The sequence below is a fragment of the Helianthus annuus genome, chromosome 11 (genome assembly GCF_002127325.2).
Source record: "Helianthus annuus cultivar XRQ/B chromosome 11, HanXRQr2.0-SUNRISE, whole genome shotgun sequence".
In the NCBI taxonomy this organism is placed as follows: domain Eukaryota; kingdom Viridiplantae; phylum Streptophyta; class Magnoliopsida; order Asterales; family Asteraceae; genus Helianthus; species Helianthus annuus.
This window is the reverse complement of record NC_035443.2, coordinates 15,991,708-16,004,332: the sequence shown is the minus strand read 5'-3', so window position 1 is coordinate 16,004,332 and position 12,625 is coordinate 15,991,708.

Below are 12,625 nucleotides of genomic sequence, written 5' to 3'. Positions count from 1 at the left end.
TTGCTTAGCTTTTGCTTCAGTATTTCGAAGGACTCTTGCTGCTTTGGGCCCCAAATGTACTTTTCTTTCTTCTTGGTCAAGGAAGTCAAGGGCGCAGCAATCCTCGAAAAATTTTCGATAAATCTCCGGTAGTATCCTGCTAACCCCAGGAAGCTACGGATTTCGGTAGGCGTCTTTGGCTCTTGCCAGTTCATAACCGCCTCTACCTTAGCGGGATCCACTTGGATACCACGCTCACTCACAACGTGTCCTAAAAATTGAACCTCTCGTAGCCAGAATTCACATTTCGAGAATTTGGCGTAGAGTTTCTCACGCTGTAGTAATTCGAGAATGCAACGGAGGTGCTTCTCGTGGTCAGCTTGATTCTTGGAATATATAAGGATATCGTCGATGAAGACTATGACGAATTTGTCCAAGTACGGCTTGCAAACGCGGTTCATGAGATCCATGAACGCAGCCGGTGCATTTGTGAGCCCAAAAGGCATCACTAGGAACTCGTAATGACCATAGCGAGTCCTAAATGCAGTCTTGTGTACATCTTCATCTCTGACCCTTAGTTGATGATAACCCGACCTTAAGTCGATCTTTGAGAAGTAGCTCGCTCCTTGCAGCTGATCGAACAGATCATCGATCCTTGGTAAAGGATATCTATTCTTTATGGTAACTTTATTCAGCTCTCTATAGTCGATGCACAATCGCATCGATCCGTCCTTCTTCTTTACAAATAGGACAGGAGCTCCCCAGGGAGATGAACTAGGTCTGATAAAACCTTTCGCCAGCAGTTCATCCAACTGGGTCCTCAGTTCTTTCATTTCTGTTGGAGCTAATCTGTAAGGTGCTCTTGCTATAGGAGCCGCTCCAGGAATGATGTCTATTCTGAACTCCACTTGTCTATCTGGTGGCAAACCAGGTAGTTCTTCAGGAAAAACCTCGGGGTATTCAGAAATGACAGGAAGATCCTCGATCTTCGGCTTTGGTTCTTCAATTATCACCTGAGCCATGTAAATTACACAGCCTCTGTTCAAACACCTTGAAGCTTTCAGCATAGATACGTCTTCGGGCAATCCGTAATGCGTATCCCCTCGAATGGTAAGAAATTCACCACTCGGAGTCTTTAAAACTATCTGTCTTTTGCCGCAAATGATTTGGGCCTGATTACGGGATAACCAGTCCATGCCTAGCACAATGTCAAAACCCGCAAGTTTGAAAGGAAGTAGAGATAAAGGAAAAGAATGGTTCCTAATGGACATTTCACATCCTTCTAGAACAGTAGAGACGGTTTCTATCGTGCCGTCTGCTAACTCTACTTCGTATTTCACGTCAAGGGTTTTGATTGGCATATTTAGTAGTTGGCAAAATTTCTGGTCTACAAAGGATTTATCAGCGCCAGAATCGAATAGTACTCTTGCAAATATATTATTTACGAGAAAAGTACCTGTAAGCACATTGTCGTCCTTAACCGCTTCCTTTGCATCCAAGCGGAAAACTCTCGCATTTGATTTCTTAGTCTCCTCCGCCTTCTTGGCATACTTCGGGCAATTACTCTTTATATGCCCCTTTTCATTACAATTATAGCAGGTTGCATCCTTTATCTTTTTGCACTCCACGGTCTTGTGATCCTTGGACTTGCATAGCCCACAGGATGGAGTCTTTTGTTGCGACTGTGAACCAGACGCAAACCTACACTTCCCGGAGTGAGGTTTCTTGCAGACCTTGCAGTGAGGTCTTCCATCAGCTTGACCCTCCTTCTTTGCCTCCGACCCTCTCTTGCCCTCACCGTTTCCACGGTGCTTTTTCCCAGACTTTCGTGAGGTATCATCCTCACGTTTTCGCTTTTCAGCCTCCTTGTTCCTTAGTGTCCTCAGACGGACAGCATCAAGTGTAAGAGACAAGGAGAGGTCAGTAACTGACCTGAAGGTCGTCGGCCTAGAGGCCTTCACACTGGCCTTGATTGCCGGCTCTAAGCCCCCAATGAATCGGGCAATCCTTCGAGGTTCTGGTGTTACAAGATATGGCACCAGGCGTGACATAGTGTTAAAACTTGTCAGATATGCTTGACAATCCAGGTTTGTCATCACCAGTGAGACAAAATCCGCCTCAATCTTCTCAACCTCGTGCTGAGGGCAGTAGTTTTCTTTTATGAGGGTAATAAACTCCCCCCATGACATTTTGTATAAGGCAGACTTACCTGAAGCCTGCACCAGAGCTCTCCACCACGCCAGGGCCTCGCCCTTGAATGACTGGGACACAAACTTAACCACGTCCCTCTCAGCGCACCCGCTGATGTCCACTATCGTGTCCATCTCGTCTAGCCAGGTGATACAGTCAACCGCACCTTTCTCCCCTGTAAATTCACGGGGCTTACATGATACAAAGTATTTGTAGGTGCAACCCTTAGCACTGGACGCATCAGTATATTCTCTATCGCGATGAACGCTGTGCTCAGTAGACGAATGTTTGTCGTCATCTTTCTTGGGTTCAGAGGGTGGTTTGGAGTGTGTCTTCGGTTTAGAGGGTGGTTTTGACACAGTTCTGCCTTGAGACTCAGTATGTTGACGATCAATAGCCGCCTGAACAGCATTGTCAATCAGAGCCTTCAGTTGTGCGCCTGTCAAATGCACTGACGCATTGTCATAGTCATCTTCATTTGTGTGGCTGTTCTCTCCATTGGGATCCGCCATTGTAACTTGAATCTGTTACAGAAGATAACAAAATTTTATTTAGGAGATTATTATATAATTGTCTTTTATGACATTTTGTCAACCATGGTACAAAGACCACATTTGGTTAACTTATTATTTCATTATATATTAGGATTTGAATATATCCTATTTCAGCTATATAAATAGTATTGGCGGCATAAAGCCTAATCATGATGATGTTTTATAATATTAGCCGAGATTTCAGAGAATCAAAGGCATAGAGAGTTGAACCGTAGTTCTTTTATCTCTTTCTGACAGGGAGTCATAGACTACCACTGTCTTTTGTCGTTATAAGACAATTATTATGGCCCATAGGCACTACACCTCTAATGGATGTTTTAAATATAGTTGGCCCGTAGGCACTACATCTCTAATGGATGTTTTGATATGGTTGGCCCGTAGGCACTACATCTCAAATGGATGTGTTTAATAAGGTTGGCCCGTAGGAACTACATCACTAACGGATGTTTTAATAATATTGGCCCGTAGGCACTGCATCACTAATGGATGTCTTTATAATACTGGCCCGTAGGCACTACATCACTAATGGATGTTTTAATAATATTGGCCCGTAGGCACTGCATCACTAATGGATGTCTTTATAATTACTGGTCCGTAGGCACTACATCACTAATGGATGTTTTAATAATATTGGCCCGTAGACATTGCATCACTAATGGATGTCTTTATAATATTGATCACCTTCATTGGTGATTTAACCCGCGATTTATGAATCATTTAGTTGGGTTTTGAAATCCTTAAGGGATTATTGTATAGGAATTGACGTGCGTGATTTTAACGAATCACATCTGCCATGATTGTTAACATGCGTACAGAGGTTAACAGGGAATCAGAATCTTTTCAAATTAGGTCGTACCATCTTAACTGGATCTTAAAAGACACCAAGCTAGGTTTTACCTTTTAAGATTCTTTATTTAGGCAGATCAATATAAAAGGAATGGTTTTGATTTATTTTATATATATTAAAACAAAACTCATAACATACATTCCAAAATCTCAAATATAATTACATATTGCCCTAAACGGGTCTTTCAATAGTACATACCTCCAGAGAGGTTTTAAAATAAGTGACAAGTCCACGCAGGGACTAATACAAGATAGGTGTCCATGCAAGGACTAAAGATAAGTCCACGTAGGGACTGAAATATGATAAGTTGTCCTCACAGGGGCTTATTTTAAAGTAGAAATTACATTCGTACAACTATTAAGGGCTAGTGGTCACGTTTCTTCTTTTTGCCCTTTAGTAGATTCGCCAAGCCTTTGAGAAATCCTCGGTGGCTTTTCTTCTCTTCCTCGAACTCTCTCTCCACTCGATCTAGTCGATGGAGTATTTCTTCCTGTTCAGGAGGAGAGAAACGTGGTTCTGGCGCTTGATGCGGAGCTGGAGGTCTGGGAGGTATTGGATACCCATGAGCTGAGTAGTCCGGTGGTCCCATGTTTCCATGTGCTCCGTCAGGGTAGCGCGCATTATATCTTGCCGACACCACATAGGGGTCGCGCTCATAGCCGTAGTTGTATTGTGCTTGTGACGGTTCGAACGGGTTGTAAGCCGTTGGACCCGTATAAGCAGGTATGGGTTGATCATACCCGAATGGTGGCGAATTTCGTGCAGCTGGTGCGGAGTTCGCCTCCTGTATAGGACTTGGAGGTCCTTCTTCTTGTAGCGGCGGATAGTGGCTACTACTAGAATGTCGAGGAGTGCTGAAGTGGATACCCCCTCCTCCTCGTGTAGACATACGAGCATTTGTCCTCCTACGCCTCGGCGGATCAGGTATTACTGGTTGTGCCGGTGGCGGAGGTGGTGGCGTAATTGCCTCAAAGCGTGAATCCTCAGAAGGATCCTGTGGATGTCTCGGTTGTTGAGATGTCTGTTGAGGTGGTGTGTAGTACCACTCATGTCGGTCAAACATCGCTTGGAAACTGTCAGGTCCTTGATAGGGCGTTCCAAGGAAGGATGACCCATCCGAAACTTCTATCGGATGCGTGGGCGTACCACGAGCTGGTTCAGTAGGATCCTCATCTTCCTCCATGGGATCTTCAGAAAAGTGGTCTTGTGGACCAAGCGGAACAAATCCAGAAGGTTCCTGTATGTAGTCAGCCGGATTAAACTGACCTATGTAGTATGGAGTAGGGTCGTCATAATTCCGGTGCGAAACCGAACGTTGTAGAGGTATGAAGGAAGGTTGTGGGTTGTTGGGATTATTCTCTGAGTCTGGCCCAAAGGAGTGTCGGTAGGATGGCGTCGAGCTGTGCGAAGTGGAATGTCTCGCGGGTTCGTAAAGATCTCTTCGTCGTTGTGGCTCTTCGCTCCGTGTCATCGAAGGATGTCTTGCACCAGATGGTCCAGCTTCGCTATCGTGATGTGTCACGATTTCTCCTTGGCCTCTTCTTCCCCTTCCTCTTCCTCGGAATATAACAGGTGGCATTTTCCTGCTTCAAAACTTATCAAAAATCAAATCGAAAATAAAGACAAAAAGGAGTAATAATCCGAATTTGTCCTAAGTTCTTGTCTAGACTCAAGTATGTGCAATTGTGTCATTGAGATTAAACACAATAGGGTAGTGTTTAATTCACTCAATGTTGGCTCTGATACCAACCTGTCACACCCCGATTTCCACGTGTCTCACCGGTGGGCCCGGTGGGGGATTACCGTGACGATGTTGGCAATAATATAGTCAAACCACACAATTATATAATGCACAGCGGAAGCATAAGATAAATATATATTTCAACCTCTGGTGATAATATCAATGTATTACAGAAGTTGAATATCCACAGTGGATCGTAAATAAAGATAAAGTATTGTTCCATCAGATACTGCAATCAAGCTTGCGAGACTTATCACGACGCTAGGGAGCTAATACCAGCCAATTTACGTTAGGTACCTGCACTTAATCTTTTGGGGAAAATACGTCAGTTTACACTGGTAAATACATTCAACTGACACATTTAAAAATGTTTATTAAAATTGATTTGAATGCACAAGGCACAAACTCTTTTATAACTTGGGAAAATTCATAATGATCTTGTGAACGTTTTACATGTTCTTTTATGCGTTCAGTAGCCCGGGTCGTGCCGGGTTAAAGATTTATAGACACACCACGTTGCGTAAAACCGTAGTATAAAAACCAACGGCTACGTCTTTTAATTTTAATGTCGACACTTTATACCGGGTGTACGCCTACACCGGGATGTCGATGGTCGTGGCCATTTCGTAAAATGATGCCAAGGATATCCGGGACAACGGTTATTAAACCCCCCAAAGGCTTATAAGCAACAAAACTGTTTAAATGAGCCGATCATATTTAATCAATTAACCACCTAAGCGATGGAATTATATAATGCTCAATCAAGCGGTATTAATATACCGTAACCCAAGCCCATATAGGGGAAATAAGTTAAAGTATTTACCTTTGCAAGTATAAATCCTTAATTTAGATCAAGTCACCGATAGCTTTTACTGGGGCTCCTAATCTGGAACGAAGGTTTTAATTAACCTCTTAGAATCCTAACGGTCCTTATATTAGCCGTAGCTTAAACCGGTTGATTCCGATACATAGATATGGTTAATTCGCACGAAAAGGCGAAAACCGAGAATGGAGTATGATTTGGACCCAACAAGTTTAGTGACTTGTTTTATATGGGTTTATAGTTCATACTCTGGATTTTGGGGTTCAAATAATATAATTTGACTCATATCGGCTATTGCACGAAAACTAGTTCCATGAGCCGTACCGTGTGCGCAAATAGGCGAAACGGTTAACCATAAGTGTCCTACGCTTATTTCCTAAGTCAATATGCCTTAAAAGTATTTTGGTATCAGTAGGATACCTTCCGTAATGCCCGTAACGAGTTTTAAGTTTATATTATGCCCCGTAGGGGCTTTTCGGTCATTTTAAAGACTTTAAAAGGGCTTTTCGAGTTCTACAGGAAATCTGAGTTTCCCGAACAGCTTATAAAGCTTAAAATACTTTATTTATTATTTAAAACCAGTGGCAACTGGAATCGGGTCAAAAGACCTTGTAGAACTCCCGTTTTGGCCAAAAAGGGCGTATTCGGTATTTACCGAACCATAGCCATAACCGCAGGTTATGAGCAAGGTAAAAATTATTAAAAATCTTTAAAATTCCCAAAATATTATTTTACCACAGTGGGTAAAAGTTTTGGTGATGAAAACTTGGGTTAGATGGGCGTTATGCTAATCGCGCCGTTAATTACAAAACTTTCTTAAAAGTGCGCTTTTTAGCATAACTCTCATTCTAGACCTCGGATTGACGTGAAACTTTAAGGACATGCTTATAATTTAATAAGCAAGGTTTTGGTCCGTTCACGTGTCCGAAATGCTCGTTTTAATTTTAAAAGGCCGTTACGGTCAACTTTTAGGCGAATGACGGAATTGCGCAAAAGACTCGGATAACTCATGAACCGACCACAGAGGTTTATACCAACTTGTGACCTGGTCCTAAGAGAGTCCTAAGGTATATTTATACCTCACTAAAACGGGTCAGAACTGAAGTCAAAGCAAAAGTCAAACTTTTGCGACATTTGGTTGCGAACCGGTTCAATATAGTAAATGATCGATTCAAACGAGCGCAAACAGGTTTATATACTTATTATCATGTTTTATGATTGTCAAAACAGGTTCCATAACATATACATTACAGATTATGCATAAATCGCTAAAATAGCTTTTTGTTGACTTTTTAACCGCACGTTTGACTCGATATTTGACATAGTTAAAGTGGTGATCAGAGGGAACCCTTTTAGAGGTTTATTACCCACATAAATACCAACTTATAACTACTTTTGATTCGTCATAAGACTGAACCATCACTGAGTCATTTTAATGTCAAATCGTATTTACGACGGTTCGGTTTTTAGCTAAATACTAAGCAAATGTGGAACCACAAAGGTTGAATTACTTACAGAAGCTTAAGAGAAGACTTAAGAACACAGAGGAATGCTTTAGAGCTCTTGGAATGATCAGATGAGTGAGTTTTGAGTGTGATGAATGTTGTGAGCACAATGGTGCTATTTATAGCCAAGAACAAGGCCTAAGATCATTACACAACATGCTACTACTGATCATGATGATGGGTAGATGTCCCCTGAGTGATATGGGTCAAGTGTAGGGTGCCCATGCCCCATTAATTGGTTGTTGGTCGTTCAAATGGTCCAAAGGCCAAGTAGTTACAACAATTCTGCATCTGGGCACTTTACGCGGCCCGCATGGGAGTTCCCATGCACTTTAACGCGGGTCGCTTGAGTTTAAGAAATCAGACGCGTATTTGAGGTGGCTCGCGGCCCGCCTCAACTTAAACATAACCTTCACGCGGGTCGCGAGAGGTTAAGATTTCAGAATTTTTAAATCTTTTGTTATGATTACAGAATCTGGCCATTAATAACGAAATCTTTCGTAATGATTTACCTGACCTTTCGGGTTTGAAGGGGTAACTTTGCGGTTTGGCCCTCGGTTATTTACCGATAGGGGCCTCGTGTTATTTACCCGCATTATTAAGTCCCCGGTTAGTTTATTAATTATTCAGAAAGCCTTAACTTTCATTTATTGACGCTTTTAACCCTTCTCATACGAATTTGAGTATAATTCTTTCGTTTTAAAACGGAACTTCGCGGAAGTTATACAGTATATTCTAGTGAGCGTATAATACTGTTACGAAGTCTTGGGAACGTTAAAGGGTCACTCAGAGGTAATATTAAACATGTTGACACAGTTAACCCCTGTAGTTCGTAATTTCTCACTTTCTTCCGCGTTTCGCTTCCGTACGTTTTATGATTTATTCGTTTGAAGGTACAAGCATTTATTTAGGGTTACTATACAGTATATTACCCTTGTTGACATTTATAACCCTCGAATTTATATATTTTCAAGGTTTGTCAAAATTAGTCCTTTATTTATTATAGGTGCCACGTGTAAACAAATGACACGTGTTAACACATCATTGGACACAAAAATTCGAGGTGTTACACATCCCCCACACATAAAACAAACCAGTGCCTAAAAAACACGATATAAAACACACTCAACATCTATAACACATTTTTGGTTCTCTTTACCCCCAACAATCATACAATCCAATAGGGTGAGCTAATTAACCACCATAACCGTTAACCAAACCTTAACCAACATAACTGAACCATTATTAGCCGATAACCGATATAACCAATGGTTATGGTTTTGAAACTTTTCTAACCTCTCAATTGATTATAGTAAAGATTATGAAGCTTTGGTTAACTGATATAACCGAAACCAAATCGAACTTGTAATATTAAGTCTATATAATGGTTATATGTTTTACATTAACAATATAGGTGGTTTTTACTAAGATGAAAGTATGTTAATAACAAAATGATCTTAACGTAGATGCCATTTATTTTGATGAAGAATTAAGGTATTATGATGGTATTTTTTTTATAAGAATTAGCTTATTAAAAGGAATCCCACATCGGTAGTTTAAGCAGGGTAGGGGCACCCATCACTCACCACTCACTCATCACTCACAACATCCAATCAATTTCCGCCATGTCATCGAGCATTATTCCATCACTAATGATGGATTTTAGTGGAAATGTCCATCACTCACCACACAAACATCTACCATTGAAAAACAACTCACCACACAAACATCAAAATGTGTTTTGGCGATCACGCTTATTCGCCACCATGAGTGATCTACACCGGTGGCGGCAGTGTTCCACGCTTACAACACGTGAAGAAATAGGGACAACGGGGCGCCACGTCCCCCCTAACCAAGATATGTAGACTTGGTTATCTTATAAAAAAGGCACAAGCTATGTCTAAGCCGTCCACACCCCTAATGCATCCCCATATTTATTTCAAACTTTGCTTGGTTAATTAACCAAAATTAACCAAAACCAATAAACTATAACTAAAGTTTGGTTACCGTTATGGTTATGGTTATGGTTATGGTTATGGAAGTTCCATAATCGAAGCTAGCAGTTATGGTTATGGTTAATGATAAAAACCGAACCAAACCAACCCACGCACAACCCTACAATCCAACATAAACTCACGAACCACAACATTATAACTTACAAAAAACACAACCATTCTTTATCCATAAATTTAGGAGATTTTGTAGGTTTTTTGAGTTTCGGAGGTGATAAGTGAGAGAAAGGGAAGTTAGCGAGATTGCAGGAGGGGGTTTTATGAATGACAATTATTTCCTTTTTTTTAAACACGCTAAATAACTTTGTTGCTCTATGTGGAGGAATGACCCGGCTCGGTCATCCCGGGTCGGGTAAACCGTCATTAAATGCCAGGCATTAATAAGAATATTATCAATATATTCTCATGTAAATAGAAGATTTGCATGATCTCCGAGAAAGTAGGAGTCGTCGTACAACTGACCTTCCGACTTAAGGGGAAACCCTAATTCACCAAAGAGTATAAATACAAGATACATCTTGAGGTAAGATCATCGCAATTATCTCTCAATCTCTCTCACATACCTTCACTCCCATAAATGAATACTTATTCTCACGTCGGACGGTGGTTACAGGAATAACCCCATTCCTTTAACGAGTCCTAATGGTGTTCTGTTTTGTAGATTAGAGTTTAGGCCATTCTTAATCGAATCACCCAGCCTAGGTACGTATCTCGGGTAACGTTGCTACATTGGCGCCACCCGTGGGACCTGAAATACTGAGAATCTGTTGTCATGATGAGTGGTTCAAACATGAATACTGCAGTGGTTAGCACCGTTTCGGTCTCCAACGGCCAAGAGGGTATAGTATCAATGGATGTTGAGATGCCTCCGGGATTGTAACACCTCGAAATTTTGCGTCCAGTAATGTATTGACACGTGTCATAAGTTTACACGTGGATATAGATACTAAATAAGGACTAAAGTTGACAAACATTGAAAGTATGTGAATCCGAGGGTTCAATATGTCAACGAGGGATAAATATACTGTATAGTAACCCTAAATGATGCTCATACCTTCAAACGAATAAATCATGGATCGTACGGAACGAAATGCGGAAGAAAGTGAGAGATTACAAACTGCAGTGGTTAAATGTGTCAACATGTTTAAGTTATACCTCTGAGTAACCTTTAACAAACCCGAGACATTGTAACAGTAAATTTCGCTCACTAGAATGTACGATATAAATTTCGCAAGGTTCCGTTTTAAAACGAGAAAGTTATGACCGAATTCGTATGCGAGGGGTTAAAAGCGTCAACTTTGAAAGTTAGGACTTTTCGGGTAGTATTAAATTAACCGAGGACTTAACGGCGCGGGTAAAAGTTACGGGGCCCTTATACGTAAATTATCGAGGCCCAAAACGCAAAGTTACCCCTTCGAATCGCCAAAGGCCAGTGCAATAATTAAAAAGATTTGAAAATCTTGAAAAACAGGTCTCAGGCGGGCCGCGTTAAAGAAACAAAGGATCTTACGCGGGCCGCGCTGACAGTATAGATATGGGCTCTGACATAAGGATTCAGGCGACCCGCGTAAGAGTTGATGTATCATTTACGCGGGCCGCGTTAGCCCCCCAGATACAGAAAAGTCGGACAGAAGCACTGTTTGCTGTTTTAACCGACTTATGTGCCATTATTGTGAGCATGGGCGCCCCCTAAACGTCCCCTAGCACTCAGGGACACATGTTGATGATCCAAGAACACTTGTAGCACTTGTTGTCAAAGATCTAAGGACTATTGAACACTATAAAAGGCCACATTGTAACAACAAGTTCTTCACACCTTCAATCTGCTTCTTGATCACTTATGGAGTTCAAGAACTCTCTCTTAGCATCCCTGATCGTGCATAGGACTCTTGTAAGTGTGCTCCACCCTTTCTTGGTTAAGTTTTGCTTAGTTATAGCTTAAAAGTCAGTCCGTCGTAATTAACGATTGACTTAACGGTTAATCACAAATGGTCCAGTGATCAATCGAAATAGAGGTAGTTATGTGTTGGTAATCATGTGGGCTTTAAACCCCTAAAAGGGCACCCTCTGATTCCCATTCTAACTAGTCCAAATGTCGAGTCAAACTTGCTTAGAAAAAGTCAACAGAATGCTAACTTTCGATTTTATGCATAATCAGTAATGTAGATGGCGTGTAACCTGTTTTGACACTCATAAAACATGATAATAAGTATTATAATTGGTCTAAGCTTGTTTGATCCGACCATTTACTGTTTTGACCCGGTTTGGAACCGAAAGTCGCAAAACTTTGACTTTTGCTTTGACTTCAGTTCTGACCCATTATGATATGATTTAGATATGCCTTAGGACTCTCTTAGGACCAGGTTACATGATGGTGTAACCCTCTGTGACCGGTTCATTGTTTGTCCGAGTCTTTTGCACATTTCCGTTAAATGCTTAAAAGTTGACCATAACGCCCTTTTTACTTTAAAACGAGAATTTTGGACATGTGAAAGGACAATAACCTTAGTTACTGATTTCTAAGCATGTCCCTAAAATTTCATGTCAAACCGAGGTCTAGAATAGGAGTTATGTTAAATAGCGCAATTACGGAAACTTTAGTAATTAAACGGCGCAATTAGCATAAAGCCTATCTAAACCCAAATTTCGACACCAAACCTTTTACACACTGATGTAAAATAATATTTTGATATTTTTAAAGATTTTTAATTATTTTTAACCTGCTCATAACCTGCGGTTATGGCATTGATTCGGTAAATACCGAATATACCCTTTTCGGACATAACTTGAGTTCTACATGGTATTTTGACCCGATTCCAGTTGCTACTGATTTTAAATAATAAATAAAGTATTTTGAACTTTATAAACTGTTCGGAAAACTCAGATTTCCTGTAGAACTCGGAAACCTCTTTTATAATCTTTAAAATGACCGAAGTACCCCTACGGGGCGTATATTGGATTTAAAGTTGTTATG